This window comes from Catharus ustulatus, chromosome 14, assembly GCF_009819885.2.
Source record: "Catharus ustulatus isolate bCatUst1 chromosome 14, bCatUst1.pri.v2, whole genome shotgun sequence".
NCBI classification, from domain to species: domain Eukaryota; kingdom Metazoa; phylum Chordata; class Aves; order Passeriformes; family Turdidae; genus Catharus; species Catharus ustulatus.
This window is the reverse complement of record NC_046234.1, coordinates 3,940,339-3,967,522: the sequence shown is the minus strand read 5'-3', so window position 1 is coordinate 3,967,522 and position 27,184 is coordinate 3,940,339. Positions and strand designations below refer to the sequence as shown.

The 27,184-nt window shown below is 38.6% G+C and overlaps 1 long non-coding RNA gene across 1 annotated transcript; it reads left to right on the top strand.

Moving 5' to 3' along the window:
- Nucleotides 1-264: 264 nt before the first annotated feature.
- On the top strand, nucleotides 265-18,360 carry LOC117002903. The gene is made up of 3 exons (XR_004419430.1): nucleotides 265-725; nucleotides 1,412-1,495; nucleotides 16,669-18,360. It is a non-coding gene; the product is annotated as an uncharacterized LOC117002903 (long non-coding RNA).
- Nucleotides 18,361-27,184: the final 8,824 nt, after the last annotated feature.

The window sequence follows — 27,184 nt, the reverse complement described above, 5'->3', positions numbered from 1 at the left end:
GTGAGACAAAATTGGGAGACCTGACAAGTTATAGTAGGAGAGTATCAGTTGGCTGGAAAAAAGTCTCAAAATCTGTCACAGAAACCCAAGACATTTAATATTGTTTTTATTTCATCTGCTGTTTCTGCAGTATCTGGTATCTGGTATCATACTTTGGGGCATTCATAGGTTATTAATAGATAATAATGTCATGAAGTCTAAAAATCTGATCTGCTATGTATTGTCTCACAGTGGAAAATAGAGTAATTTTTCATGTGTTATCACTTAACATTTTCTACTAGAATTTAGGAGTAGACTGAGAGGACTATGTGCTTTGAACTCTCAGAGCACATTAATGACACACGATCCCACTCTGAATTGGATGCTCCACAATGTAGTTTTCTTCACAGATGCAAAACTGCTAGAGAGTACTTTGAAGGTGGCAGAGTGGAGAGAAGCTTGTCTTTTCTGGAAAGTATGTATCTGCACATTCTGCCTCATGTTCTGGTTTGAATTTTAATTCTTTCTTTTAAAATAACTATTTATTTGTGTAGTTCTGCCCAGGGGAGTTGTAGAAGAACAGAAACAAAATCCAAAGGCCCTGTCTCACAGGATTATATAAATAGACTTTATATAAGTCTACTCAAAATTTAAAACCAGTTAAATTCTTCTCTACTGTCATTTCTGAAGACACTTCCAGACCTCATCTCTGTTAGAAACTGATTTCCAGCACACAGTTACTTGTGGTGAGTTCATTTGCCTTTTGTTCTGGTGCAAAGATTGCCCTTAAGCTTAAATAGACCTTTTCCTCCCTTTCCTGTCACTTACACCTAAGTGAGTGATCACAGCTTCTCTCAAGGTTCATCACAAACCAGCAAGTTTCTTGTCATGGCTTTTTACAGAGTGTGTATTTTTACTTTCAGTCCATGATGGATTATTTAATTCCTTTAGCACCAAGCTCTTAAACATATGTGACTTTCTTTCCTGCCAGCATTTTGCAGTGGTCAGAGTAGATCTGGAGTTAAAAAATAACTTGTGGGCTAATGACTAAACTTGCTTGGTTTTTTTTTTCCCTTTAAATGCTGAAAGTCCCTTGTCAGCATTAACTAGAGCCATCATTATTTTATAAAGATGGCTTGGCTCTGTGTTTGCAACCTGTGGGCCCCTTCACAAAGGACTGAACACCAAAGTTCTTGCAGTGCTTGCCACAACATTCTTTTGCAGAAACTCATGCTCTGGCCCACCAACAGCAATGCAAACATGTGAAGGACAGGACTTGGGAAGGAGAAGGGATTCCAAAATCCTGAACATCTGCCCACAGTTAATTTAGTCTGTTTTCTCCTATCTTTGTCATGCCTCAGGCACCATGGTGGGAGAAACTGGTGTGCTGCTATAAGAGAAATGAAATCCTGCTTTCTTTATTTTTTTCCAGCTACCTCGTATTCCTGTCTGCTGGCCATATGTGGGAGTTACAGTGTCTTGTTTCAGTCAGCATCAGGGAGGTGTCTGAAGTTAGGTAAGCTCTCATGTTTCTCCAGTAGCTGTACAAGCAGAAGTACTGGGCCTGAGTACAAGTTCTGATGCTTCAGGGTTGCTGTGAATTTGGCACGTACCAAAAGTATGTAAAGTTCTCAGATATTTGACTGATTTAATCCCTGAAAAGGAAATTAATTTATATATTTCATAAGAACTTGTTGGATGGTTAAAAGTCCATCATTAGCTTATTAATTATTATATCCAGCAATAGGTTCTGCTGTGTTGAGGGAGATGTAACCGTGTGGTCTTTGTCTGGTTCACTAAATGCTTCATTATTCCTCCCAGCTGGAGTTTTACTGTGCCTGTGTTTGTTTTCTGTACTGCATTATAAAAAGAATATGCTGCTGTGGAGCTGTGGCAGTGAGTGGGCAGCACACACACTTTATGTGTGAGTCATTTTTGTCCAGAGATAAAATGTGTGGACAGCAGATTCAGACTGAATATATAATCTTCATTAACTTTTATTTGTAATAGATTATCCTTGTGGTACGTTGCAACAGCAGAAGGTGCATACATCAGACTGGCATAAACCAGCTCCAAAATGAGTATTGCATTCATCTGTGCTCACCTGTGGCACATAACTCATGCAGTGTCTTGACAGGAGCATAAAAGTCCATGATTTCACCACCTGTGTGTGAAGAATGTCTGCATGATGAAAGGGGTGGAGATTTAGGCATGAGACTTGTTTTTCAAAGGCTTTTGGGAAGCAAAGGTTACGAGTAGATACTGAGTTTTTCAAGTACATCTGAAAAGGCTACATAAATAGCCTCCTCTCATTTCCCAGAAAACACAATGGGATCTTCACTAGTGTTTTTGTAGGACCAGAATTGCCTTTGTCCAAGGATGCTTGAGTACTTTATGAAGTATGTCTCATGGTAATTAATGTGTAAATTCTACCCTCTCTCTGAAAATAAATACTGATGGTCTTGATCTTCAATTACTGCAGAAATTTCTTGAGTTGGAGAGACCTAGATAATGTTACTCTGTTTGTTTTTTCCTTTGCTTACCTGTCGTAGAGCTCTCTTGTTTCTCTTTAGGGCTTTTCTTCATTGCTGAAGCTAAATTAATTATGCACTATCCTATAGCAAATCTGGAAGGATTTGAGAAGTTCCTAGCTTCCTCACATAGTCCCTCTTTATTACCATCATTCCTGTTTTGGACAGTCTTTGAATGTGTTTATCTTTCCCAAGATTAAGCTCAGAGCCCAAGTGCCTGTGTTGAGCCTGGTCTAGATGAGCCTGGCTCTGCTCAAGTGGAGCTGGTGGAAGTTAGTTGTGGCAGGGCATGTGTTTGCAGCTGGAAAAGGACTTTTTGAGGCTTCAGGGCTAGGTCCTGAGAAAAACCTGTTTCCATGGGAGCTGGTGCAAAAGCCAGAACAGCACAAAACCACAGTCCTGTGCTGCAAAGCAGAGGGGATGTTGAACACTCTCCCAATTGGAGCTTCTGTGGGACTTTATCACTTGGTACATGGTGTAATAACTCAGCCCAAAACCTGCAAATATGTGCAGGCATATCATTCCAATGATATTAATTACATATATTAATTAGATGTTCCTGAGTGTAGCCAGACGTAAAAAAGGCTGTGATGGTTTTGTCTGGGATGGAGTTAACTTTTGGTATGGGGCTGTTTTGGGTTTGTGTTGAAAACAGTGTTGACAATACAGGGATGTTTTATTTACTGCTGAGCAGTGCTTGCACAGATAACAAGCCCTTCTGCCTCTCACAGTGCACCACCATTGAGGAGGCTGGGGCACAAAAAGTTGAGAGATGACAATAGCCAGGACAGGTGGCCCCAGCTGACCAAGGGCATAGCCCAACCACATGGCATCATGCTCAGCATATAAAGGTGAGGGAAATGGAAGGAAGGTGGGAGATGACTGGAGTGATGGCATTTGTCTTCCTGAGTTACTCTTACATGGGATGGAGCCCTGCTGGACACCTGCTTGCCCATGGGAAGTAATGAATTAATTGCTTGTTTTATTTTGCTGAAGTGAAAGGTGTTTGCTTTACCTATTAAACTGTCTTTATCTCAAGTTTTCCTCCTTTTACCCTTTCAGTTCTCTCCCCCATCTCACTGGTGAGGGAGTGAGAGAATGACTATGTGGGGCTAAGCTACCATGATAAAATCCTACATACTTATGGATTAATGTGTAGATTTACAGATCACTGTGTCTGTTTGAGGACTGACAGTAAATCTCACAGGCAGTTGACCCAGCAGCCACAAATATATCAGATGAAAGATTTACTGTAAATCAAAGTAACAGTTTCACATTTTGCAGTTGCTTAAGGCTGGTAACTCAGCTGATAGGCACGGTGAAAATGGAAAAAAGAGAATATCTCTCTGGGTAACACTGTTGAGAAATACACCTGGTGCAGGTGAGCATCTGCAAGGAGAGCTCCTGGTGGAGCTCTGGGGTGGGGGAAAGGGCTGGAGCCCCAGACAGCGGCTGGGAGCTGCTGCACTTTGTAGAACAAAGCACACCAGTGGTGCTGGCCAGGTGAGTGATAGTCACACAGGGCAGGAGCAGGGGGCTCAGCAGGAAGAGCCCAGACTGTCTGGGAGCTTGGATTATGAGGGTGTAAGAGCCCAAGGATTCAGGGACCCTCCTTGGAGGCATCAGCTCGAGACAGTTTTGTGTTACTGCACCATGAATAAATTGCTTTAAGGATATTGAGGTCTGGCACTCAGCTATGGGAAACCTGAGGTCAAGCTGGTTAGGAAAACTTACAGCATTCACACTGATCTCAGCTATTTCTGACACTTTTAGTACTGTGCTGCAGTACTGGACTGAGTGTCCTAACCTCCAGGTTTAATTGGAAAAGACACTGTTTATTTAACATACACTTTGCAATATATACACGTTTCACCTAATAAATCATTAAGGGAGTCTAAGCTAAAAATAACACTGTTTACATTATTTATGGTTTCTGTTACTTATCTAGCAGGTGAAGAGCTGTGACTTTAAGGTTAGTAGTCGGTGTTGCTGATGTGAAAGAATCCTTTGTATCAAAGGGCCAACTATTATACTAGCCATGATTTGAGTATCATCCTTGATATAATTATATGTATCAGAAAATCAGTGTAGCTAATATTTTGCCTTCTATTTAAAAGAATTATTTTTCATGCAATACAAATGACACTCAGACTATTATACATCTAAATTAGTTTTGCTGGAACATGCACAAAGGATGACATTCACTCTCAGATCTGTGGTTCCCAGATGGCTCATGGTATGCAGACATTAATACCAATAAAGGCCACAGTGACTACTTTAGATCAGACTCCCTCTGTGGTAAAAATCCCCTCCTACAGAGGGTTTGGTCCTGATCTTGGAAACTGCAGCATTTTGGTAACTTTTTATCTGATTCTAGCACAGATGTGGCTAAACAAATTGCAACTTCTCAGAAGCAAGAATTTCTACGGTGATCATAGCAAACGGGCTGGAAAGATGTGGTTTCTCTTTCAATAGAACTCTGAGATTCAATGACTCTTAGAAATTCCAGGAAATGGAATACCCACTTAAAAGTTTTTTATATGTGTGTAAAACTTCTGAATTGGCATCCACAAGGCCTTTTTTTTTATTTCAGTCTTTTTGTGAAACCACACAAAATTTCTTATTAAAATGGAATCAAAGCTTGATTTTTATTCTAAATTATATCCGTACTAGGCAATCTGACACAGCAAGCACTTGTGAATTTAAAAGCTTAACAAAAAATATCATTAGCATGTCATTTGGTTTCTCCCTGAGTGCATCTTGCTAGAAGCAGAGAGAGAGAGGAGACAGAAGAGAAAAAGAAACTTGAGGCTTCCTGAGCAAAGATAGCCTTTAGTTCGGTATAGGTTGCTGTAAATATTACATTAGAAATATTAGGGACTCTAAGAATTCTCTAGAATGATGCAAACCCCTTCTTTATTCAAGGAAGCCAAGGTGGAAGACAGCAGATACACAGTGCAGGATACACAGCTGAGGAGCCCTGCTGCTGCAGAGGATTTAAAATGCCACTGCAATGTATTGGCTGCGCTGCCTGCACTGCAGCATCTCTTTCAATCAGCAGTGCTGGGATCAGACTTCAAAAAAATTGTGCAGAGAGCTAGGGATTTAACTTTCTGCCTCTTAGGAAGGCGGAAGGTGCAGGAAACCTGTGACCCTTTTATTACAGGAGGAACTCACAGGTAATCATTCCTCAACGTAAGAAATTCTCTGTTGGAGAGAGGCTGCATTAAAAAGCACCTACTGTGTCAATTATTGAGTGTGTCACTCCCAGCTCCTGCTGAGGGTGCTTACATAACCTCACGTCTATGAAAGCAGGTTTAAGCACCTTTGCATTCCTCTTTCCCAGGTCAGGAATGGAATTATGCCTTAAAGGCTGCTCCCTCATGGACAGACTGTCAGCATCTTTGAGGAGCCCTAAAGCTGCAAAGAAATGTGGGCACCCAAACAGCAGTTTGGTCACCCTCCTGACATTCATATTTCTTAAGTTACTAGAAAACAAACTGCAGTTAAGCACAGAGGCTTCTACTGAAACACTAATCTTAAAGAAATTAGGATTTTAGTTAAAAGTTAGAAGAAACTGGGCTTGAGATAGTTAGCTGAAACTTCAATAATTGATTGCCTGTCAATTTATGTTTGCTTAGCTGTGCTTGCAATGGGAAAAGATGAAACTAGTAGATAGGTCCAAAGAACACAAACAATTGCAACCAGAAACTGCAAAACTGGAGTTGCCCCAAAAGCCATTTGTATTGTCACTAATAGAAAAGGTCAGGGTGAGGAAGACTCGCCTTACTTCCTCCTTTTAAGACCCCTCCTCACAGAAACGACCCCAGACTTAATTCAAGGAGGCAACCACACTACTTAATAGCCATTCAAGCTAATTACCATGGGAAGCAGGGATGGGAGGGGCTGGTATTATGAATATGTATTTGTTTAAACCTTTTGTCAATAAATAGACTCTGTGACCACCTGTAATTTTGCACTGTGTATTAGAGGGTTACCCCACACTGCTGCCCAGTGCTGAATAAACATTCACTTTGTAACTTTAAATTGTTAGAGAGCCTTTTGTCTGTGACAGCTGAGTATCAGTGTTAGACCAATACTCATATTTTGGTAAATCACTACAGGGTGGTCTAATACAAACCAGCACCTTGATTATGGAAAATTTTCTCAAAACTCTAAGAAGCAGGCAAATTGTGGAAGTTTTCTTCCCCTGGAGGAGAATCTCTCCTGAGAGTTGATGAGGAGAAATTTCCTTTAAGGTGAAAATGAACTAAGTGGAGAAAAAAGCTTACAGAACTTAAAGGAAAACATATTACTCATTCTTTCTAATTTTCTGCAGTAACCTGGCTGCTTTTGATAAAAGTTTCTGAAACCATAATTCATCATAGCTGGTTTATATTGCTAGCCTTGGTAGAGTGAACCTGATTTTTCTAGGAGTGTGATTAATAATTTGACTTCTTCTTCCGATTTAAGGTCTACCATGAGCTCAATTAATTCCTTAGATTTGTCCTCTAAGTTCATACTCTATTGTATTAAAGATGTAAATTTGCAATCACTTATAATCCTTATGCTTTAAATCTCTGGTATAATGTGAATTTGGGCTCCTGTTCAAATGAAATCACTTGCAAAACCTGGAAATGTTTTAATAATTTAAAATTAGCTTGTCCTGTAGTTAAAAATTCTAATCACGTGAAATTTGGGAACCTTATGAAAAATGCAACAGCATGGCAATTGTACTTTGTGTCCTGGTGCCTGACCTTCCTTTGCTAGTGCCATTGTTAAACACAAATTAATTTCACATGTAGGTAGTAAAAGTTCAGAAATGCAACAGGTGGAAATAATCTGGTTTTTTATTATGGGAAGGATTCAAGTGCAGGGAGGAGTTCTGTGCATGGCAACAGAGTTTGCTGTTCTTTAGTATGATTGGGAATTCCAATACTGTTCCCAATTTGACAATTTCTGTCTTGTCAATTTGTTCTGATCATCTCTAACCCCTGATTTGGCACTTGCATGGCAGTTTTGGATAAATCCCACCAGAATTCACCAGCCTCTCCTAAAATATTGGAAGTCCCTTTGCAGGCAATCTTTCAGCTACAAAGTGGCTTTAATTCAGACAAGTCTTTGTGTGCAGTCATCTTGTGTTTGTAGTTAATATGGCCCCAAAGTATTTAAAGTTGTTTCTAAAGTATATAAATAATTCAAATATGCCAATAAGTAGTTAAATAAATCAAATATGGAGCAAAGTGGGAACAGCAAGACAGGCAGACCCTTTATAGGTCATATGTGTGACAATTGTATTGGTCAGTTCAGAATAACAATTTTATTTGTGAATAAAGGCAAAAAGATAAAATATCAAAGCACAGTTGGTAGTACATTCATGTTGTAATGATGTCAGTGTAGTATGGTGATAAGATTTTCACTCTGCCTTGTTTTAAAATAAGAAAAAACTGCATATATTCTTTCTTTTTATTTATGAAAGAAACTCAGTGTAAATTGCAGCAGCTTTAGTGATCTCTGTCTCTCAGCAGCATCACCACAGTGTATAATGTAATGATAATTTTAAGGCTCAATCATTTTTTCTATTTCCACAATAAGGTCCATATCAGCTCCTCCTGCCCACAGTCTGAACATCTCAGTGGCTGAATGAATAGGAAAATGGGAGTTATTAGTCATGGAAAAATAAAACCACCTGTAGTCCTTGCTTGAAGAAGCAATTACAATAATCTATTTCTATTGTCATAGTTTTGCTGGAAACATGAAAACAAATGGGGCTACTTGAAATTGAATAATGTTCTTAGTAATTTATGGTGGCAGTTATTGTTATTACAAAGCCAATGCAGAGTAAGAAAAAATATATCAGCTAGAGATGGAATGTGTGCCTTGCAAATAATTTATACAATATGAAAGTGACAGTTTTCACTGGTTTTGATCACCAAAAATATTTTCCCCCACATTCTATTTTGCTCCTAAATACTGTAGAAATCTCAAATTCATCACAACCATGTTGTTTATGCATTGAAGATTTGTATATGTATATGTGTCTAGATATAAATGCAGCCATATGTTAAAAGCCTTAGTTATTCAACAGATTATTATCTTTAATCAGTAAATCATCCCAGTGTTTTGCAGGGCTGTGCAGCCTGAATCTATTTTCAACACAGTGTTTATTTGCATTACACCCCAGAATCCATTTCAGGATGATTAAAATTGTAAAAGTGAGCTATACGTTCCTCTGAATGCAGCTTCACTGTAGAATGTACTTTAAAATAATTTTCGCAACTTGGCATATATTCAAATGCTTTACTTGTTTTACATCACACTGCTTAGAATAATGGTTTCTAAAAGTAAATTCTTACTATTTTTAAAGAGGACTATACTTCTATATCTCAGAGAATGTAACAGCAAGATTTGCTTAAAAACTCCATCAAAACCTAAGAGATACTGCAAGCTGCATCACTTGGTATTTCTATTAGAAGGGTGATGTTTTCAACATTTTTTAATTGGAAAAAAATTTGAAAACATTGATCGTCAGGTAGCATTTGTGTTTCTGACAATGCATGACTTACTGCATTCCCTTCTTGCTCAAATCCAGTTTATGATGTTATTGTGAGCAATTTACAAAACTGAAGATCTGATGGCTTGTCCTTGACACTGGATGTGGTGTTTCAGATATGACAAAAGTGACTGCACTGTTTTAATGGCTTCAGCAAAGGAATTTTAGCTGTGCAGATATACTCAACACTTCAAAACCATTTGCACATTTTTTGGCCAGAGGACTGAGGATGTGGAGGAGCTGGATTAGTGTAATAAACCACTGTGCTCCAAGTTCCCAGTCAACAGTAAATTGTTTTATAAAAGATGAAGTGCAGTAAAAGAATGTTCAAGAGAAATGTGTTTCAAGAGATTCTGCTTCAGAGTCTTTAGAAAAGATTAAAGGGCTCTGCTCTCTGTGTTTTAAGGAGAAGATGTGTGTTTATTAATACTAAACAGAGCTCTGGGTCTGGGAGTGTACCTGGCTGTTCCTTATGTCCCATGCCTGCTGCTCAGTCAACAGAAATGCAGCATTTGAACCATTTTGCTTTTTCTAGAGGCTATAGCAGAGATGATGGTGCTCATGAGACCTGCTGTTTGCTTGAGCCTTGCTGAGGCTGCAGCAGTGCAGGATGACACCTCAGACATTGGAAGGAGAGAAAAGGGAGCTGAGATGCTTTCAGGGTCCTGTGTGCTGCCTGTCCACACAGCTGAGGAGGCACACAGATTTAGGATGACACTCATCACCTCCAAACCCTTGCCATGCTGTTTCAGCTGCTCTAGACATGCTCCTGGATGTGTGGCACCAGGAAGAGAAGCAGCTGATGCCTGAATCTGGCCCCTGCGTGGTCTCACAGCTGTGCCATGGGCAGTACAGATGTTGCTGCTGTGCCCAATTCCAATATTGTTTTATAAGATTCTTTTAAAGGAGAAGGGAATAGCTGTGCAAGAGTGAAATATTCTTTCTCAAAACTGCACAAAATTACTGAAAGGAAACATGCTGCCCCTGCAGTTTTCTGTTCTGTCATTAAATTCAGCTTATTGCTTCCACTTCACAACACTGGGAAATCAGTTCCCACATTTGGTAAAGAACAAGCCACGGGCTGTAACAGCCCAGGGAGGAGACACTGAGAACAGTTCTCTCAATGGGCAATTTTCTTTCATATGTGTTGCATCTACAGAGGCTTTCATTAACAAAACCCATTTCCTTATGGTTTCACAGCCATCTCTGATATTTTTAGCACTGAGTGGTTGGTAGAAGGTCCATAAAGGCTATTTTAGACTCCTGAAACTTGCAGTACTGCACATTTGATGTTTGTGAGGTAATGATTCTAGCAAAGCATTCAAACATATCTGAAGATTTCTCCTTTGGGTTTTAACTGTTTTTACAGTATGGTAACTAAGCAATAATGTCTTTAATCCCTGGACATTGTTCCTTCAGCAGTGTATTATAGCACAGAACATAACTTGAGAGGAGTTGTGGGCAAATGCATGAGGCACTGAAGAAAACAGTCACATGAAAAGATTTAATGAAAGGCAATTCCAAATGCCCTCTAATATGTGGGCAAAGTACAAAAGTGCCCAAGCTGCATTTGCTCATTCCTGATTTAGCAGGTTAATTCCATTTTGTTTGCTAACAAATGGGTTGGATATTCAAAACACCAGCAGCAATTTCAACAACTATTAATTTTGGGGCTCTGAAATAAAATTGCAATGGATCTAAGAATTGTGACCTGAGGATATATGTATCTTTTCTGATTTGCTTTTACATGAACATTTATTACTAACAACCAAACATTTACTTTTAAATTAGTCTTACAAGGAATTTTACAGGGTGTTTGTTGTGGGTAGGTGTCATTACTACATTGACTGCAGAGTCAGTTATTTAATTCCATGATAGAAGTTGCTTAATTCTGTTTCATTTGGTTTCTATAGAGTGCTTTGCCTTACACTAAGTGCACCTTGGTTTGTGGAAGCATAAAGTCAGAAAAATGAATATTAAATTTATTTGGTGTATTAATTCATTCTCTTTAAGTGCCTTTCCATAAGCTACACCTAATAAAGGTAATGAAGTTAGTTTAGATGGGCAATAGCATTCCATTCAAAGCACTGACATTTCAGATTTAAATCTTATTTTTATGAAATTTGCTGCATAGTGTTCATTTGAACATGAGTTTGGTGCCTCGTTGAGTTCATTTTATGTTAATGCACAGTATTGTTTCTGATTTTCCAAAATCATGTATTATTGCCTTTTCTCATCTGAAGACAGTGCAGCCTGCCTTTCCCCACTATGATGCCCAATGTTCAACAGAGCAGGCTCTTGTGCAAACAATTAGAAAACTCTGGGATTTTTGTTGTTGCAGCTGGAGTTTTTTGTTTCCCTGGTCAAATGTTTTTACAGAGCAGATGTCACAATCAGCCTCTTGCTGTTTGGTTACCAGCACAGCCACCCCTGCAGGTCTCCAGTCACACAGACAGGTTATAATATTAACATGCATTTGTGGAGCTTTTTGTCACTTGTCACTTGTGGCTTGTTTTATGCTGTAAATGAGAAAACAGTCCTTCTTGGATTTACTGGTGCTGTGGCTCCCACAGCTTTCTTTCTCTTTTATTTAGCCACTAATACATGCAAATTTAACAGATCCAGAGGGATTATGATATAATCCTTGTGGGTCCTTCCTTCTCCTAGGGAATAAATAAACTCATGAACGTTTCACACTAAATAAACCACACTAAATAAACAAAAATGCTACAGATTGCAAATTGCTGAGCTGGCACAAATCCTGTTGGATCAGTATGTTAAACATTGTGTGCCTGAAGTTGTGAAGTAAATTAATATTGGAGCATTAATGGAAAAAATTCAGTTGTTCTGATGTCATGAAGTGTTTCAATCCTGAAATCTGAGCAGAATTTGAAAACATCCCATCTTTTGAGAATGCAACTTTGTGGATTTTTATATGTAAAAATAAGGTGTTGGAATAAGCATAAAGCTTAGCAAAAGGCACCTTAAATGCAATTTATAAGGAGGAGGTTGCTGCTGTGTTTGATTTTCATCACATAAATAAGTTGTGCTCCTCTTTTCAGTACTATAAGGATACAAAATCTACCAGTTTGGGAGGCACTGCAGCTTTCTATTCCTTGCTCCTCAAAATATTTGCTTGGATATAGAAGATGGTGTAAGCTACTTTAGCAAAAGCATTGGAAAGCCTCAGAAAAGCAACAATTTTCTTGCTTGACCCTCATTTACTGTGGATATGTAAGGTCCAGCCAGCCTACTGCCAGGAATTATTAGAATTACTTGGATCTTAGAAATTCTGTCTGAAAACTTGTCTTGGAAAACCAACTCTTCTCCTTTTTTTTTTTTTTTAATAAATTATGAGCTTATTTGTTTATTTATTCACAGTGTTACCTCTTTTTAATGGTGTAATAGCTACTAGGAGTAACTTTGATCTTAGTAGTTATCTGATTGCAAGATCTAATTTTTTTTTTTATACTGAGAATTCACCATCATTACATGAAAATTAGATATACAGTGACTCTACTTAGTAAGAAATTATTCAACTTTAATGAAAGTGAAACATTAGCTAGCTTTGATGAACTACTGCTGCATATTGCATGTTGTTTTGCTTCATAAATAAATCCTTTTGCATTCATAGTTGTAAGTGAAAATGTCTGAAATACATATTCAGATAATTAGCAATTAAAGTTTTCCCCTTTTCCTTTCTTCTCCTTAACAATATTTTAAACAAGAAGCCCTTGGCAAAAAGAGAGAAACATCAGGACTCTAAGCCTGTAAAAACTCATGAACTTTCACTTTTATCTGCTATGAAAAAAAAACAAGCCAAGATAAGGATTAAGTAAAGGACTTGGTCCAAATCCCATTGAGGTCCCTAGAAACACCTTTACAGAAAGCAGTGGATTTGAATCAAATCTCTGCACGCCTGCATTAAGTTTTAGGATTCATCCTGTCAGCATGATATTCCCATATATTTCAAACAAAGTCTGCACTGGCAGTGAAATGACCTCCAAAGCTATTCTGTTTTCATAAATCTATTTTTTACTCAAGATAATTCTATGGCCTTGAAATAGATGGATGTTGGGTGCAGGCACAAATTTTGTGGAAGATCATTCCACTCTTGAATTCCCCCGAACCAGATTTGTTTCATAATCTTCTAATTGTTTCATATATGAGTTTTACTTTGGACTAAAGATGACTTTTTTTCATTTATTTGCTCTAAGATCTATATATGACCATGTGATTCTACCATAACTTTTCCTTCTTTTGGTTCTTCCTTGAAAAATTGCACATTGGATAGAAGATTCCTACAGCATTTGTAGGAATTCTGCATCCCCGGCATAGCACAGGTCGCAGCTCACTCTGAGTTTCATTGAAGAAGATGGGATGATCAGTGTGTGGCAGTGGAACACTGTATTTGCAAAACAGTGATATTAGATTTCTATAGGCTCTTCCAAAAATGGTTGGAAAGATGATGTAATATTGGTAATTCACCTTTTGAGATTGTGTGCCAATTGGTTGGAACCATTTTTATCTAATGTGTGTGTTGGTGCAGTGGTCCCTCCATGTGAATTTAAACTGATGTCCTAAACACAGAAAATGAGAAGCAGAGGGAGAGTTGTTGGCATTTTTGTTTTTCTACCATTGACATATCTGAAAATCTTCGAACTTTGTGAGGAAAAATGGATTAGTTGAGTGGTTGTTTTACCACACAGTGTGTGATCTTTTGTATTAGGGCATTATTCAAAGTAAAAATAATGGAAGGGTGTTTCAAGAATCAGAATTTTGAAACTAGATCAGAAGGGTTGGATGATTCTGGATGTTCTGTTCACTTATCATGAACCAGATCTGGTTTTCTTAGGCTGTTATCAGTGTTCTGACGTGTACCTTTGAATGCTTTGATAGAATCCAGGTGTAAAGTTCTGTGCAGTACTTGGTCAAGACTCATCAGAGAAATGTCTACAGAGCAGTATCTGTTCAACAGCTCTAGGACATCTTTGCATGCCAGTGCCTGTTTCTGCCAGCCCGTGGAAAGGTTAATATATGTAATATGAAGATTAAAGGCCCAGTGAATTACACTCTCTGTGAAACTGTTTAAGGAAGCTTAACAGGGAGATTAGTTTAACTTCCCAGGGATCTGACAAAGAAACACAACATTTCAGAAGTCTCACTACTTTGGCTAGCTGAGAAAGCAAAACTGCATGGGTTAAAATCCTGCTGTGCTGTGTAAGAACTGCAGATTCTCCTGACAAGGTAAACCAGGCAGAAACCCACCTGATGAGCCTTGCAGTGAAAAGCTTTTGTTCTGTTCAGACCCACAGCTCCTGAACCTCAGTCTAGAGCACAAATCCTTGCTGTGCATGTTGGTATATTTGACTGATAACAAGCACTTTCAGAATGTGCCAGCCTTTTATTTCCAGTGCACATCCTTTTTGTATCTCTTTTGTCCTTTGTAAGTGTCTTTTCCTTTCCTGTGAAGCAGGGTGCCTGTTCTCCTGTTGCAAATCATGTTGACTTGACTAAACCGAAGTACTACTGCACTTCCTATAATATTAGCCATTATTTTGTCTCCTCTGCTGCCTTTTCTTCCCTAGAACTGTTTTCTCAGTGCATAATTAGCATTTTTCTAGATTAATCAAGCAGTTATACTTTGCTGTGGAGCTGTTTGAGAGGAGGCTTTTGATGTGAATGAGCTGTGTGTATGAATTATTGAAGAGGATTTCACTTGTTTCCTTTACCAGTGATTTGTAATGATGCTGCCTTTAAGAGGGGTTTCGCTTTTGCTACCTGAGTTGGTTTTGCTGTGCTTTAATCAATGCAAACTGAGCAATAAAAGCAGAATGTCATATCTTATTTCAAAGTCCGTAATAACAGCTGTGGGAATCTTCCAGCTATGAAGAGCATCTGCACCCCCCGTCTTGTTTTTTTCTTAAGTACAGTAATTTCATGATTATAAGCCGCACTGACTATAAGCGGCACTTCCAGGTGTCAGCAGCTGTCTTGGGTTACAATACAGAGTGTGATAAAAGGTATCTATTCTATCACCATCTGTTGAGGGTGGGGGCAGTGATCCTTATCTCAACGGTAGATATTCTGCTAATGGGCCATCCATTGAAAACAGGCAGGGCATTGTTCTTTATCTTTTCACAACCCATCCTTCCTCCAGTGAGTCATTTTCTGCTAATGGCCATTGAGTCCCACTGTGGGACTGATAGAATTACTGCATCCCATTGGAAGTTGCTCCAGCCAGGGGGAAGAGCCCAACATTTCTTACCAAGATAAAACAGAGGTTTTGGGACACTAAGGGAGCCCCTTTCTCCACTGGACTCCAGAGGAAAACTGGATTTCTCCACATCACCACTGGACCTCCAGAGGGAAACTGCACCTTGTACAGGAGCACTGCTCCAACTGAATCACATCTGTCACTGCAGGAGGATGCAGCCACCATGGAATGGGACTGCTGCCAACACCCTGCCTGACGGGTGTCAGGTTGTACTCTGACTTTGTCAGGGTTTGGAGTTTGTTTCTTTGTAGTACTGTATTTCTATTTTAATTTCCCTAGAAAAGAACTGTTATTCCTAATTCCCATATCTTTGCCTGAGAGCCCCTTGATTTCAAAATTATAATAATTTGGAGGGAGGGGGTTTACATTCTCCATTTCAAAGAGAAGTTCCTGCCTTTCTCAGCAGACACCTGTCCTCCAAACTAAAACAGCAACTTTTTGTTCTTTGTCCATATATAAACCGCACCTGATTATAAGCCGCACTCTGGGTTCAGACCAAAATTTTAGTCAAAATGGTGCGCCTTATAATCGTGAAATTATTGTAATCAAAATAAACTTGGCTTCTACTTTTTTTTCCCTTTTTTGTTTTTTTTTTTCTTTTTTTTCCCCTGGGAATAATATTTAATAAGTAGTAATAAGTAGTGCCTATGAGATTCATTTTTCGCTGTTAGAAAAGGAAATTGTCCTTTTTAGAGGGATATTGTCAAATTGAATTTATACTCTGCCTCTAATTATTTTAAATGTGAAAAGCAACAGTTAGGAATGTAACACCACCGGAATCCAGAGAAGACCTCTCCCTCTTTTTAAGTCCTCCTGAAAATGGGTAAGCAATTTTAAGTATTTGAGAGAACTTAAAATGGAGTTTCCAGACTCTTTTCCTTTTGGAAATTGTTTTTTTACCACCATAGGGTGATTAAATACATGTTGCAGGTTTGGCAAATAGTGTGTTGTGACTGGAAACTCACTGTTTCAAGATTCTGCTAAGTTTGAACGTTGAGAAGTTTTAGGTGTCTCTATTAGTTAGCAAGAACAAAAAAGATCTGAGTAAATACTGTGTGCTTGAGGCGACAAAAGCAAGAGCTATCCTGAGATGCATTCTGAAAATGTATTATGATACAGAGCTCCCTCTCTGACCCATCAGGCAAAGTCTTAAACATAATTTTGCACCATAGTTATTTAAACATTGCCTTAAAAGCAAATCAAATGAAATGCTGAAAGGAGCTGATTGTGGTCAAATTATAATTTTATAATTGTCTTGATTGTTCTTCATATCTGTGTTACATCTTTCAATAGTAATTTATCTCTTGTTTTTCTACTTATTCTTTCAGGATTGCTCTGCTATTGCAAATAATGGAACAGGGACTTACTTTGGACTCTTTTGCAATAAGAGGACAAATTTAAGAGTGACATTTTACCAAGACTAAAATTGCTCCCAGCACTGAAGCCCAACTGAAATGTGACTCAGCTTCTGACAGATTTACACCTGCAACTCAATGCTGTTTAATTAGAGGCATGAGAGTATGGAACTGCACCTGTGTGTGAATTACAGATGCAGATACAGATACGTGTTTGCCTTCAGAAGAGGAGGCAAACTGGTGAAATTACAACGTTTGAGCTCTGAGGCATATACAGTGATGATATCTGGAGGATGTTTGGATTGCTCTTCCCAGTTCTCAAAGCAAAATATTTTACATTTGTGAGCTTTGTGTGCTTCAAACTGGATTAAGATCCTGAATGGATACTTGTCCTTTAGAAAATTTGAACACCACTTACACTTTTTGTGTGTGGAGCAGGATATGAAGCAGTGCCTTGTCTCCAGCTGGTGTTATGTCCCCTTTTGCACGTGTTCAGCCTGCACAAACACAGAATCCAGATGATTTACAGAAGATCAGGTCAGCTCATGAATGCCCTTATGTGGTCTCATAGTCCAAAAGTTCTCTTTTTTCATTAATAGCTTTGCTGTCTTGTTTTACCTTTTTAAAAATCCTGGTATGTTGTTTTCAGCTTATGTTACATGCAGATCCTTCCTGAAGTCTTTTACACAGAGTATGCTCAAACTGTGATGTGAGCAGCAAGTGAGAAACAGTTCTTCCAGGGACACTAGAATGAAAATGCCTGCATGGCTTTAATGGTCACAAATCAAATCCTTATACAATTATAAATTCCTTCAAAGTTTGTCTCAGAATAGATATGATTACAAAAATTAAGCAAATATAGCTAATTTGATTGCAAATAATAACTCAGAGTAAATTAAGATTTAAATTTTTTTTTTAATTTCAGAGGAAAACCCCAGTTTAGCAATCCACTGATACTTGAGGTTCCTTTATAAAAATTTGGATTCACTGACCATCTCTGCCTGTTTCTGACATAGAAATGTGGCCTGATGTGACTGAAGGTTGGCAATAGGATAATTTTGAACATACTTGGGAGACAAATGGATAATGTAAAATACTGTGCAGGTTGAAATGTGTAACTGTTGGTGTTTTTTCTGTCTGCTTTTGAGTCAGTGTCTCTTAGTAAGTGAGTGACATGGCAAATGTTCATTCCATGGTGGCACTGTCTGTACACTTCTTAGTGCACCCAACAGGAATTTTTCATTTCATGCATCATTTATAACGTGCTGCAACGATTGAGAAGTCTCTCTCTATGTGTGTGCATATATAAATATAAATCTTTTTTTTTTTTAAAGAGGAAGAAAATATGCCTTGTCAGCCTTCTCTAAGCTGTCAGACTTTTCCTGTCTGTAAAATTTCATCGCATAAATTGTATCAATGCAAGATTCTACATGCACTTATCTCTGGAGGAGATGAGAAAGAACAATAAAGTAGTTGATGAAATTTGGGCAGTTAATTATGAGATATATTAGAACATTTCAGTAACATCCCATCTGTTGCCCAACTTGATCCAGAATTAATTCAGGCCTGAAAATGGAGAAGCCTTGAGAAAACTGAGATCATGAGGACTGACACAGTTAACAAGGGTATCTCTGTCTCTAGGACTTTTCACATGGTGTTCCACTGCAGAAGAACCAACTTGACAATTCTTTGCCATTAATATTTCAAAGAAGTTGGATGGTGGGCTCTTTCTCATTATGTTTTAGGTTTTTTATTAAAGACTGGTGTTTCAAACTCACTTGTTTGCTTGATTTCTGCTCAAGTCATGTGAGAAAGTGTCTCTTTGATCTGTCTTTTATTGTGCCTGTTTCTGTAGTTCCTCAGACATGTTGGTGCATTGCAGGGGATTATATCATTATTTGTACATTTGATAGGTAAATATGAGACATTTCTATACTTCAGAGTAGGCTTCTCCACTGGCATACAAGTAATATGGGAAAAAAATAACCAAAAAATGGTGTTCTAAACATATTTAGGCTCTCCAGAATGTTAATTGAAATAGTACAGTTTGTTTGCATTTGTTCTTTCAAAATGTAACAGTCCTAAAATTTTAGTTGCATGCTAAAATCCACTACAGTTTTTACCATGAATTAAAATGAGCTGTTTTATTAGTGAAAATAGTCCTTTGTACTGACAAATGCCAAAGTAAGAATGCTTGAGGTGCAAAAGTAGTTCATACAATGAAATGCAGACATTTTTCCAGCTGGCAAGTAAAGATAAATCTCAGTAAAGAAGAAAAGGTATTGATACAGGCAGGACTGATGGCATGAATGACCAAGTTGCACAGACCCAATGACGTCTTTTGACTTCACATTGCTCTTAAACTTTGCTATGATCCCCCTGAGACCCATAGAGGGGACACAAGAAGGACACATTATCTTATCTTCTCGTTCCAATGATTGCTAAAGTTGTCCGTTTACAAGAATTTTTTTTTGAGGAAAACACCCTCAGAAGTTTTACTGATTTACATAAAATGAAAGGGCTTCTCAGGACTGTGCATGTCCAGCTGCTCCTTTCTTTGTTTCTCTACTCATCCTCCACCAGAAGATTTTTAATTAACATCTCCCTTTTTCTGTTCTTGTTCACCTGGTCTGAGATGTCTTGACCCTTGTGGCTGCCTACCTTGGACTGCTCTCTGGAAATTCAGCCTTCCGGGCAAGTTTGCTGTAATTTACTGCATGAGCTGCTCTTTCACACTCAATGTTTCTTCTTATCTGGCTGAGATGTTTGATGGTGTGCCATAAAACTGGATAGAAGCTGACCTGGGCAGAGGTGATAGACAGAGGTGAAGGGGACAGATGCCTTAAAGATGTGCCATCCTTGTCTGATCTGCTCTAGGTCAATCCCTCAGACACGGGAAATTGAAATAATATAGCCCTTCTCCAACCCCCAAAAGTGAAATACAGCCATTCTCCAGTCCTCAAAACTCAAATACAGCCCTTCTCTGGTTCCCAAAAGTGAAATACAGCCATTCTCCAGCCCCCCAAACTGAAATACAGCGCTTCTCCAGCCCCCAAAGGGGTGCAGGAGCTAGGGACTACTGACATACAGGGATGTAATTTCTTTCTTTGTTAACTGCTTCTTATGTACTGCCCTAAGAAAATGAAACCAAGATAGTAGCTTTTACCCTTGCTGCCTGTTTGGCTATCTCTCTCTCTCTTTTTTTTTTTCTCTCATTTTCTTGTGCTAAGAAAAAAACAGATCATTGAATATCCCAGTGTGGAAAGAGCTGAAAAGTTCCTTTTAGTCCACATGAAAGAAAAAAAAAAACAACCCAAACCTGTTGACTATATGCAAAAAAATTAGGGCTTTGATCAGACAAAAGACAAAGAAAACTCCTCAGGCATCTAGAGAACCTGCCTTGAAACTGGGAGCTCCTCTGCACCACACAGAACCACTTCTCTTCATCAAACCCTTCCTACCAGGCACAGTTTTGAGGGAGTGTGCAGCCCCAAGCACAGCTTTTCTGTGGGCAAGCAAGTTTCTTTTTGCCAGTAGTAACTTATCACCTCCACACTTACTCATCCCAAAATTCTGGTTTACTTCTGTTTTAATAAGACAGAGAAAATGTGTAGACAACATGTTCTAATCACTTGTACTTCATTATGGCTTTTGTTGAATTACAAAGATAACTCATTTAATATGTTTTACTCTCAAAAAAAAGTGTGCTGTAATCAATATTTCAGATGTTTCAAACTTAGGACAGCTATGGTTCTTGTTTAGAAAACATGAGGCAGTATTGGAGAAATTAAATTAAATTGCTCAGCGATTTAGCTTTTTTATAATGGCAGCAGAACAACTCAGGCTTTAAAAGGTTCCATAAAGAGTGCTATGTTTTTCCAGCACAATTATAATTAAGGTTGATGGATTGCTAGGGAGGAAAAGAATAGCAAATTTTCTGCATAATTTTTAGAGTTTGGACAGAAACTGAAAAACATTTAAACACCTACATATGGACAGGGAGCTCTTTTTCCACTACATAAATCCTTCTTGACCTTTGAAAACAAATATAAATAATCTTCTAAGAATTGTTTATGTTGTTTTTCTCTGACCTTGAGATTGAGCCATCTACTTGTTTTAGCACACCTGTGACCTCTGGCATTGTCCCTTGCTAGGGTGGGCTGTGTTTGAGGTTTTGCCTGAATCCTCACTGCTGGCTGGCAAGGGAAACCTCCTGAGCTGTTGTGGAGAGATGTGGCTTGGAAGAACTGGCAGTAAGGCTTCATTTATGTGCCCCACCATATTTTTATTGGAAATTTCCCTTGTCAGGGGTAATTTCCAAGTGTGATCTCTCCCCTGTTGTTTCACAGTTATAAAGGAAAATAAAGGAGTCAAAAGAACATGCTCCAAAATGTTGCCTATACCGGATTTTATAGTGCCACAAATTTACTTAAGGTTGGTAAGGATTTAGGTCAATTCCATGGGATTCTCAAACACTCTTGGAAGATAAATATTTGGTCTTCTGAACCTGCACAAGGCAGAGAGAATTACTGCATGCACACATTCAGCAGTGTGTTTTCAGCTTGAGCTTTAGTTTGTTAGTGTTTTTGGCTGGATGAAAACTACTTCTGCTGTGTTCTTTGTGTGCATTTTAAAGCATTTTGCTCTAGTTCCTCATGAGTCCTCAGAGCAAATAGTCTGACATCTGTGATATTTAGCACATCTTGGAAGTTCCTTGTTTCCCCAGGTGGATTTCAGCTTGTTCTGAGGTCTTAGCCTCACACTCATGGGCAGGGCTAGCCTTGAAGAAGGGGAAACCCCATATTTTTCTGTTTATAAAGTGTATTTTTTCCCCTCTTCATTTTTCAGTAGTAAAACTGCTATTGTATAAGGATTTAGAGCCAGATTTGTAGGAAGAGACATTTATGTGATCTGATATGTTTGTAGTGCTAGTACAAGACTCTGAAGAGGTATATAAATAAAATATGTATAAATCTGCACCATTTTATTATTTATGAATTATTCTATTCCATTGTGCTTAGTTTTGTTAGGAATATTCCAGATGAGAAAACCACAGAAGTGCGTGACTAAAAGTACCTAAAAATGGTGTATCATTATGTATGGAAATAGAAACACCTCATGGACATTTCTACTTAGCAGGTAGGGGCTTAAGCCAGGTATGGATGACTATGTAGAGCTACCAGGGATTTTCACTATTCTCTCTCAAATCATAAACTCAGTTGTGACTTTCTAATAATGTCTTATTCCACAATTAATGGAATGGAAAGAGCTACAGAGTGGAAGAATTTATTCAGTACCTATTACCTGTACTAATGCTGTGTCTAAGCAATGGGAGTGTTTTAGTTTGTATGAGATGAGAGTGCTCTTGTATTTTGAAAAAATCATAAATCAAATCATGTGCATATTAAACAACTTTTAATAGCATTGACATCAGTGCAATTTATCAGCTCTGAGTTCCATATGTGCCAATTCATCAAAAGAACAATCTTGTCAGGTGCTGTCCTAATAAATAATTATTTCTGCATCCAGCCCTTCTGAAGGGCTTGTGAGGTGCCCTGATGATTCATTAGTGCTAATGTTGGGTCAAACCTTTTGTGATCATCAACAGAATTGTAGCTCATTGGGTCGTTTCTATTTTTTTCAACCTTCGTAAGAGCAATGTTTACATATTTAGTTTCATTTGTTACTGACAAAATGAAAGGGAATTACTTGTAGGATCATCTTGTGACCAGCTTGTATTGATAAATGCTCTTGATCTGTGAATTCCTATCTCCATAATAACAGTAAATATTTAATAGTAATTTTTGAAAACATAGTTAAAATTTTTTCTTCCATTCCTAGGTCAACAGTATAGGATTTAGGAAATGGAGTTTCAAGTCCTGCTGTCACTTTGAGAAAGACACTTAAAATGCTGAGTAAATAAACCCAAACCATTCTATGATAATAAAGGACTTTAAATATCATCTAATTCCAACCCTGTTGGAATGGGGGTTTAATATGCTGGCACACCTTTTTCCTGAAATATCATTTTTCCAGTGGAAAAAATACTAAACTACTCTGATCACCTCTGCATAATAAGCTTTATAATGTGGTTTGGGAAAGGCATGTAAATAAATAAAATATGAAAGAGATGCTCAGCTCTTACTGAATTGGAATTAATTGGGCAAGCTAAGTATTTTCTACTAGTTGGTGCTTCAATAAATTGAAGCATGGGGATATTAAATGTGCTTGAGAGTACTCATCAAACTACAAGTGGTACCTTCAAATCTTGAAAAGCTGTGTGAGTGAATCATGTCCATCCAACATAAAGAACTACTCCAACAGCAGCTTCTTTTTTTTGACATTTTGTATTCTTAAGTAATAGTTGCAATAACCTGAGTATTTAAAAGAAATAGAATATCTGTCTTTGCTCTTTTGAGTAAAATAAAAATGTTTCCTTTCTATTCCAAATATTTAAAGAATTATTTATTCTATGAGAGCACTAAAAGAAATTCAGATAGGGAAGTCCTGCTTCATTGCATAAAACAAATATTTTATTTTAGAAGTATGGGAAAATATTTTTGTGGCTCATTTTGTTTCTAAACTCTGTGAATTTGACTGGAATGCTTGGCAGATGTTAATGCCGCCAAAAAAGCATTTCCCTGAGTCAAAGAGAGAGGAATCCCTGATCAGCCCTTGTGCACTACTGATGCACCAGATCTTGGATCAATTCTTCACAAACTCACTTTGTGCATCCAGCTTGTTTCTGTCACTAGTGTTGCACCTCTAGGTGAACAATTAGCAATTAATTAACTCCTTTGGCACAGGACAGCCATTAAGCAGCTTTTATTTGTTGTGATGGAGCATGGGTGTGTTCAGGGAGCAGCGCAGGGGCTGGGAAGGGGCAGCTCCCTGCAGCCTCCCAGCTCCTGTGCTCATCCTTCCCCTGGTTATCCCAGGTTATCCCGGATTATCCCAGGTTATCCCTGTTCATCCCTGGTCCCGCACTCGGGAGCAAAATCAGATTTCCTGCAGCAATTGAGAAAACTCTGCAGCATGCACGGCAGCACACAGGTAATTAAAACTTCTTCATCCGATTGCAGGTGACATTTTCCTGGGCTCAACAGCTTCTGGGCTTTGATTAGGAAATGACTACTGGAAAAAAAAAAAGGTCATGGCATCTCAAAGTTCTCCTACAGATGTGGCACTTAATATGCTTTTTCTGTCAACCTGCCTTAGTAATCATATGGCAGCTAACAAAGCTTTGTCATTTAGGATGTTATTTGGGTAAGTGGTGGGGGACTTCTAGTGGCATCCAAGGAAGATTTTGTTGTGGGAATGTCTAGACTAAATAAATTAGTGAATACAGATTTCTATGGCACTACATAAAAGTGCCCATTATATAAGGTAGTTATATGAAAAAACCCTAAAATTTTATATTTGTAATTCCTACCTCTGTTCAAAAGACAATTTTACTAAATATTGATTTAATTGCATGTAAAGTATGGTAAATCTTGACTATAAGAATAATATAAACATAAATAAGTTGAGACAGGTGCAAATGGATCAGTTCTCTGTAGCTTTTTGTGCATTTATTAAAATCAGACTTGGGAAGTGTGATGTTTTTCATTAGCTGAAGTTTCATAAAAACTGGAAACTTTCTGTTTCTTCCTCATCCAAATTCTGATTTAAGATTTGCCATGAGTAGCTCACAGGAACAGTTGTTACAGAGTTCTGAGCACAAGAGTATTGTTTCATTACCCCTTCCAGTTAAGAAATATTCTATCTCAAAGCCCTCTGCAACTGCTAATTATTCAGCATGTCTCTGGGAAGCAGTTTAGCACTGATCCCAATTTCCATCCAAGGCAACAGACCCTGCTCAGATCTCGACTCTGAGCTGCTCAGCAGGAATTCAAGTCAGATCCTGAGTGATTCTTTCCACCACAGGGGAGGCAGCTGCTGTCCTGCCTCCCAAAGCCAAAAATTAAATCAGTATAGGGATTTGAACTTTGGGCTCTTGCAAATGCTGATTTTGTTCTGCAGCTCCTTGGCTATTCAGGTCTGCCACACACTCATAGAAGCTGCTCTAATTCAAATAAATAATTAAATATTAATTAGAGCAGAGGCAGGCAGCCACAGCCAAGCAGTTGGGTGTGAATAAACCCACATTTTCTTGTCTAGAAAATGTATTCCAAGTAGGAAGCTTTCTGTTGAATTAAAAAGTAATCTGATTACCTAAATATAAATTAAAATCTATATGAAATATCTAAGGAAAAAGAGGAAAACAGTATTTGCAGTTAATCTCTGATCAGCTGTAAAGTACCTGTAACTTTGTTCTCAGGGTTTTGTGTTCCTGATGTAAATTTACAAAATCAAGGAGAAGGCAGTTTGAGGAGCAAGTAATTTCACGATTATAAGCCGCACCATTTTGACTAAAATTTTGGTCCGAACCCAGAGTGCGGCTTATAATCAGGTGCGGCTTATATACGGACAAGGAACGAAAAGTTGCTGTTTTAGTTTGGAGGACAGGTGTCTGCTGAGAAAGGCAGGAGCTTCTCTTTGAAATGGAGAATCTAAACCCCCTCCCTCCAAATTATTATAATTTTGAAATCAAGGAGCTTTCAGGCAAAGATACGGGAATTAGGGAGTAGCAGTTCTTTTCTAGGGAAATTAAAATAGAAATACAGCACTACAAAGAAACAAACTCCAAACCCTGACAGAGTCAGAGTACAACCTGACACACGTCAGGCAGGGTGTTGGCAGCAGTCCCATTCAATGGTGGCTGCATCCTCCTGCAGTGACAGATGTGATTCAGTTGGAGCAGTGCTCCTGTACAAGGTGCAGTTTCCCTCCGGAGCTCCAGTGGTGATGTGGAGAAATCCGGTTTTCCTCTGGAGTCCAGTGGAGAAAGGGGCTCCCTTAGTGTCCCAAAACCTCTGTTTTTATCTCGGTAAGAAATGTTGGGCTCTTCCCCCTGGCTGGAGCAACTTCCAATGGGATGCAGTAATTTTATCAGTCACACAGTGGGACTCAATGGCCATGAGCAGAAAATGACTGGCTGGAGGAAGGATGGGTTGTGAAAAGATAAAGAACAATGCCCTGCCTGGTTTCAATGGATGGTCCATTAGCAGAATATCTCCCATGGAGATAAGGATTACTGCCCCCACCCTCAACAGATGGTGATAGAACAGATACCTTTTATCACACTCTGTATTGTAACGTGTGGTTTATAATCAGGTGCGGCTTACGTATGGACAAAGAATGAAAAGTTGCTGGCACCTGGAAGTGCGGCTTATACTCAGTGCGGCTTATAGTCGTGAAATTACTGTACATGACAACCCCCCTGAAAAGGGCAGCAGCTGTGGAGCAATATTGGAGGAATAATTTGTGACTTTTCTGTAGTCCTGGTATGGTTTTAAGCAAATTCTGTTGACTGCTTTTCATAGCTGACATCTTGAAGAAAGAGTAAGAAAGCAGATTTCTAGAAAAAAGGCAGGAGAAAGTATTTCTTTTAAAAAAATTACTTCTTTAATTGAATGAACTGTTTTGATGTCTTTTGCTTGGATTTTTGCTTTATTATTTTCCAGTTGTGTTCAAAAAAAATTGTGAGCTGTTCTGCAATGTTAGGTTTTGTAGGGAGCAGGAGGTTTTGTGTAGAGAGGGAAATCTAGAGGCATCCCAGTCCAGGCTCCATTTCCGACTCCTCTCTGAGCAGGAGGGGGCTGAGTGCTCCCAGAGCATCCTGACTGAGCAGCAGGAGAGGGATCTTTGGAGATATTTTGCCTTTTTCTCCTTGTAGAATACCCATTTATCGTGTTCATGGGGAAAAGTAAGTCTGATTAATTTTCCATTCTGCTAATAGTTTTAGAGCTGTCACCCTCTTCTGTTTTGATACCTTGAAAATGGAAGAGTTTTAAGATTTTGCTTGAAACTGGTTTTCATCTAGGAAGGCAAGGTAATTCTTAAAAAATACAAAGGAATATAATTAAATGAACACAAAATATTGAAACCAAACCATCCACATAAGTCATCATAGGTTTTTCCCCCTAATTTCAGCCTATGAAATAGTTTTAATATTTAATGTTTTATTTCCCCTCTTAGATGAGGGATGAGGGGGACAAGAAACTTAAAACTCTCCGAAGTTTCCATGGAATTTAAAACTTTCTAATAACTTTCAGCTTATTTCAGAAGAGTAAGAGCTCCTTATTTGCTGATTAATTCAGCAGTGGGAACAGCCCAGGGTTCATCTCCTGTAGCTTTGAACCGAATTGTCCATTTGAAGTACTTAGAGAGAGAGTTTTGGGATACTAAGCACTGATTCTCAGCCTTGCTGGAGTGTTTGAGGTTAGGTGGGGCTGGTGCACACTCTCCTTTTCCTCTTGCCAAGCCAGACACAGCAGAGGGATGGAGAAAACACTTTCAAGTCCAACCTCTGCGGTACCAAACTGTCAAGGATGAGACATCAAGGCTGAGCTAAACTTGCTGTGGGAATGAGGAGCCTGGAACATTT